Source organism: Oncorhynchus mykiss, chromosome 22, assembly GCF_057628025.1.
Source record: "Oncorhynchus mykiss isolate SJ-2025 chromosome 22, ASM5762802v1, whole genome shotgun sequence".
Lineage (NCBI taxonomy): Eukaryota > Metazoa > Chordata > Actinopteri > Salmoniformes > Salmonidae > Oncorhynchus > Oncorhynchus mykiss.
In genome coordinates, this window is record NC_143043.1 from 51,286,562 (window position 1) to 51,292,619 (window position 6,058).

At 40.0% G+C, this 6,058-nt stretch overlaps 1 pseudogene; it reads right to left on the minus strand.

Annotated features, from left to right (window-relative positions):
- Window positions 1–4,325: 4,325 nt before the first annotated feature.
- Window positions 4,326–5,292, minus strand: LOC118943643 (trace amine-associated receptor 6-like; annotated as a pseudogene).
- Between the last annotated feature and the right edge of the window lie 766 nt (window positions 5,293–6,058).

The following is a 6,058-nucleotide window of genomic DNA, read 5'->3' on the forward strand; positions in this document are numbered from 1 at the left end:
GATACAGCCTGGATTCAAATCATAGGCCTAATGAATTCATTTCAATTCACTGATTTCCATATGACTGTATTCAGTAAAATTGTGCATTTATATTTTTGTTCAGAATGGAATAAGTCAAGTTATTCCTCTGTCACAGATTGAGATTGATAATGCCTTCCTCTGGCTACTGTACATACTGAAAGCAATACCTGTCCTCTGTTTCACTCTGCAGGAAAATGTTTAAAGAAATGTTGCTCTTTATTCTTTACTTTGGATATGAGGTCAAATGTTTAATATGAGGCGACATTATATGTATTCATACCCCTTCACTTTTTCCCTTTTTTGTTACGTCAGACATTCTAAAACTGACTAAGTTATTTTTTCCCCCTCATCAATCTACACACAATACCCGACAAACAGGTTTTTAGAAATTAAAAAATAAATAAAAACAGATACCTCATTTACATAAGCATTCAGACCCTTTGCTATGCGACTCGAAATTGAGCTAAAGCACATCCAGTTTCCATTGATCATCCTTGAGATATTAATTCAACTTGATTGATTTTGGCTCCTGAATGGCGGAGCGGTCTAAGGCACTGCATCTGGTTCAAATCCAGCTGTATCACAACCGGCCATGATTAGAAGTCCCTTAGGATGGTGCACAACTGGCAAAGCGTCGTCCGGGTTTGGCCGTCATTTGTAAATAATTTATTTTTAACTGACTTTCCGAGTTCAAATGTTTTTTGTTGTTGTTGAGAAAGGCACACACCTCTCTATATAAAGTCCCACTACTGACAGTGCATGTCAGAGCAGTAACCAAGCCATGAGGTCGAAGGAATTGTCTCTAGAGCTCCGAGACAAAATTGTCGAAGCACCGATCTGTGGAAGGGTACGAAAAATTTCAAGAACACAGTGGACACCATCAATCTTAATAAATGGAAGAAGTTTGGAACCACAAATACTCTTCCTAGAGCTGGCAGCCCGGCCAAACTGAGCAATTGGGGAGAAGGGCCTTGGTCATGGAGGTGACCAAGAACACCAGAGAGTTCCTCTGTGGAGATGGGAGAACCTTCCATAAGGACAAATCTCTGCAGCACTCCAACAATAAAGATTTTATTGTAGAGTTTCCAGTTGGAAGCCACGCCACAGTAGAAGGCACATGACAGCCTTGGAGTTTGCGTAAAGGACTCTCAGACCATGGAAAAACAAGACTCTTTGGCCTGAATGCCAAGTGTCACGTCTAGAGGAAACCTGGCACCATCCCTACGGTGAAGCATGGTGGTGGCGCATCATGCTGTGGGGATGTTTATCAGCAGCAGGGAATGAGAGACTAGTCCGGATTGAGGGAAAGATGAATGGAGCAAAGTACAGAGAGATCCTTGATGAAGTCCTGATAGCTCTGGAACAGGTTATCAAACTGGGTCGAAAGTTCACCTTCCAACAGAACAACGACCCTAACACACAGCCAAGACAACGCAGGATTGGCTTCGGGACAAGTCTCAATGTTTTTATGGCCCGGACTTAAACCCGATCGAAGATCTCTGGAGAGACCTGAAAATAGCTGTGCAGCGACGCTCCCCATCCAACCTGACAGAGCTTGAGAGGATCTGCAGAGAAGAATGGGCCAAACTCCCCAAATATAGGTGTGCCAAGATTGTAGCGTCATACCCTGTAATAACTGGCAAATGTGCTTCAACAAGGTACTGAGTAAAGGATCTGAATTCTTATGACTCTCCAGAGATTGGTGTGGTCTTCCCGCTCAAAGATCATCAAGGACATCAACCACCATAGCCACGCCCTGTTCACCCAGGCTGTCATCCAGAAGGCGAGGTCAGTACAAGTGCATCAAAGCTGGGACTCAAGGCCCTCAGATTTTTAAATAGCCAGCACAAGCAGACTACCTCCCAGTCATTCAACCCTGCACCTTAGAGGAGGCTGCCCTACAGTCTGTACATAGACATGGAATCCCTGGTCACTTTAATAATGGAACACTAGTCAATTTAATGTTTACATACTGCTTTACTCATCTCATATGTACATGTGTATATATGTGTTGTATTTTGTCAATACCACTCAGACATTGCTTAACAAAATATTTATATTTTTTAATTAAATTTAACTTTTATTTGTGTGAATTGTTAGATACTGTTGGAACAAAATGATTTCACTACACCCTCAATAACATCTGCTGAATATTTGTATGTGACCAATAAAATATGATTTTGATTTGATTTGGTAGTGTATTAAAGGTAGAAACCCTTTAAATGTAATGTTCAGGTAATTTATGTATTTAGATATTGGTTCCCTTCCCCTGTAAGCAGTCTTTAAACTGCTCTTAGTCTGTGCCACTGACATTCCTCATCCATATATTAAAATATTCTTAATTCCATTCCTTTACTTAGATTTGTGTGTATTAGGTATTTGTTGTTAAATTGTTAGATATTGCTTCACTGTCGGAACTAGGTGCATAAACCTCTCACTACATCTGCAATAACATTGAATAAACAAAAGTTTTTGACAAGTAACTTTTTATTTCTACTGAGTAAATAAATGTATTTCATCTTTGGAATGATCTTATGAATCATTATGTACTATAAAAGTTGTTTAATTATGTGAATTACCAGTTTACTTATATCAGATTAATATAAATTATGAATAAACAATTTACTGATCCATTATAAATTATTCACTGTGAAACCCACTCTTTCTATTCATTCAGAGTAAACAGCATCTGAGAGAGCTGCTCTGGTGTGACCCCTGACCTGGCAGCAGTGATGTAGTGAGAGTAGTGCTATTGTTCATACTGTCATGGCTCCTCCTCTGCAGTGCAGGGGCGGTTCCTCCTGCAGGCAGAGGAGGGTCGTTAGTGATTGGAGTCTGTGGCAAAAACCAAAAGAGATCGGACCCCTCCCCCAGTAACCGGCCCAGATCCAGAGCCACATCTATGGGCTCTAGGACTAACTATTGACTGGGGAGTGCAGGAAGAAACTGCCACAATGGAAAGTGACCAGCAGGGGGAGCCAAACGAACAGGCTCTGAAAGAACTGGAAATAAAACAAGAACCAACCTATGTGAAACCTGAGGAGGAGTGGTATAAACAGCTCTACCAAACCAACGCCCCAACGGAAGAAGACTTATGGGCATCAGTACTGAGGGACTTAACATTGGACTGAGTCCTACATAATTCTGAGTATACTGCAAGAAAAGCACAATGAGATAATTAATTGAAGTGACTAAAATCCTAAAGTACTCTGCCCAGCCAGAGGACGGGATAGAGGCTTTTGCTGCAGGCGACGGGGAAAAGTCAGCACCGTGACAAATTACCTGGACTCAGGGTATTTACACTGCTTCACTAATCACTCTCTCTCTCTCTCTCTCTCTCTCTCTCTGCTCCTCCAGGTATGATCCTGTTTTGTTTGTTCCTTTGTAGTTTTACTTAGTTTTCACTCAGTCATATTCACACACACACACAGATTCACACATCCCTGCACTTTACATACACCGTACTTTCACACCTCATTTCCTTTTTCTTTGTTTAAAGTTAATAGTTTTGTTTATAATAAAGAACCTTTTTGATTGGGCTATACCTGCTCGTGTCCCCTCATTTTTGCCAAAAGGCTATTAGCCGGCCTGTGACAATACCCAGTATGTTGAGGTTGAAGTGTCTGCTGTGGTCTCCTGCACTGTGTTGAATAATTCATGTATATACTGTAGTAGTTATTTATAAATGTGTGAAAACCTAGCTGAGTAACATTACACAAAAGTGGCCTTAATATTAAATGGTGAGCAAACTGGAAATGCCTTACACCTGGTTTAATACTGAATGTTATTATAAAGTGTTACCCATAATTGCATATTCTTACATTTTACCATCAACTACTTGCACAATACAGAAGTTATTTAGACCTGGACGTTATCTGATATCATGCAGTATTGCACATTTGAACTTTACTGTACTTGATGAAGACGTTGTGTCACAATTGAGCCACTAGAGGGAGATGTTAAACAACATACAGAATGACTCAAAGTCCTCAAAATGTACTATTAGAACACTAACATACTATTTATCATTGACATGGAACAACCACAGCCTTAGGTCTTTGGAGTACACAATCCACAATGACTACAATGTATTTTATAAAACAAGCTTATTCCTTCTTATTCCTTCTCCAAGTCATTCCATTCCAATCCAGGCAAATCATTCTTTATCAACACCACATGTACCTATGATGACAACAGTGAGATGAGTCATGTCAGTGTATTGTTACATGAAATAATTACAACACCTGTAGAACAAAACTATATCAAACCGATGTCTGCCGAAATAGGGAATCATATTATAGGAACTACGAACGTCTTATCTTCAAAGTTAAAATAAGTTTCGCTGTCACTTTGAACCATGGATAAAAGAAAGCATAAATTATTGGATTAATTAAGGAATTAACAAATGCCAGATAACTAGTGAAATATGATATTAAATGATCACCTATAACAGAAAAAACAAAGTAAATAAATAGAGATGGAATCCAAGAAAGGAGATAGGTGAAAACAACAATAGCTAGTTTTTGCTGCTTTTCTCTCAGACTTATTTGCCTGTACAGTTTTAACACCAGACACACTGGCAGCCTCTTTTGAAAATACCTTTCTGGCCTGTGATCTGGCCACCACAAAGATGTTAATATAAAGTGTTATAATAATAGAGCACGGGACAACCATTATAAAAACAATGTAAATTATATTAACCCAGGTTATTCCTTCAACAATAATACATTCTGTCAAACACCTACTGGGTGTCTGTACATTTACAAAGTTTTGTATAATAACAGCATCGCATGTGATACAACAACACCAGGTAACGGATATACAACACGTGATTCTTGTTGTTTTTATTTTAGAGTGGTACAATAAGGGATCACACACAGCAACATACCGGTCAATAGATATCAAGACCAAATTGCCAAGCGATAAAGTAGTACATAAAAAAGTAATGTAGAATTGAAACACACAGAAATATTCCCCAAAACCCCAGCATGGTTCCATTATTGCTACAGTCATTACTGGTATCACAATCAGTCCCACCAGGAGATCTGACACAGCCAGAGAGAGGATGAGCAGGTTGGTTGGAGTGTGGAGCTGCTTGAAGTGAGAGATGGAGATGATCACCAGTAGGTTCAAAAATACTGTCACTGCTGAAATCAATGAGAAGATGATGTACAGTGTTATGTAGATAGATGTGGATAGCAAAGCCTTTCTGCAAGAAGAGTTTCTGTCCTGAAAACAGTATTGAACATCTTCATGTTTCTCCATTTGTAATGAAAAGTAAAAATGCTGAGGTCCTGCTCCTGCTTGGTCCTGTGTGTGACCCTGTCAGGTCCGCCTTCTGACAAACTCTGAGCTCTGCCTCTCTATTTATCCCTGAGTTACTGACAGAAACTCCCCTCCCTGGAGTCTCTCTGCACGCACGCACGCACGCACGCACGCACACACACACACACACACACACACACACACACACACACACACACACACACACACGCACACGCACACGCACACACACACACGAACACACACACACGAACAAATGGTTGGATAAACAAATAATTAATGAAAGCATGATGTAATGTATGACAGGATTGGATGTTGCTGTACCCAGCTGGCCTGTCATTCAGCCTTACTGATAGTTAGAGATGAGAGAAAAGGTACATTTTCTCCTCCAATTAACTCAGGTATTGACCTTACAGTGAATTGCGTACTTTACAAGCCGTTAACCAACAATGCAGTTTTAAGAAAAAATACATTTTAAGTGAAAAATAGATAAGTAAAAAATAACAGTAACAAATAATTAGAGCAGTAAAATAACAATATCGAGGCACAGAGTCAATGTGGAGGCCATATACAGGGTTTACCGGTTCAGAGTCAATGTGGAGGCTATATACAGGGGGTACCGGTATAGAGTCAATGTGGAGGCTATATACAGGGGGTACCGGTACAGAGTCAATGTGGAGGCTATATACAGGGGGTACCGGTACAGAGTCAATGTGGAGGCTATATACAGGGGGTACCGGTACAGAGTCAATGT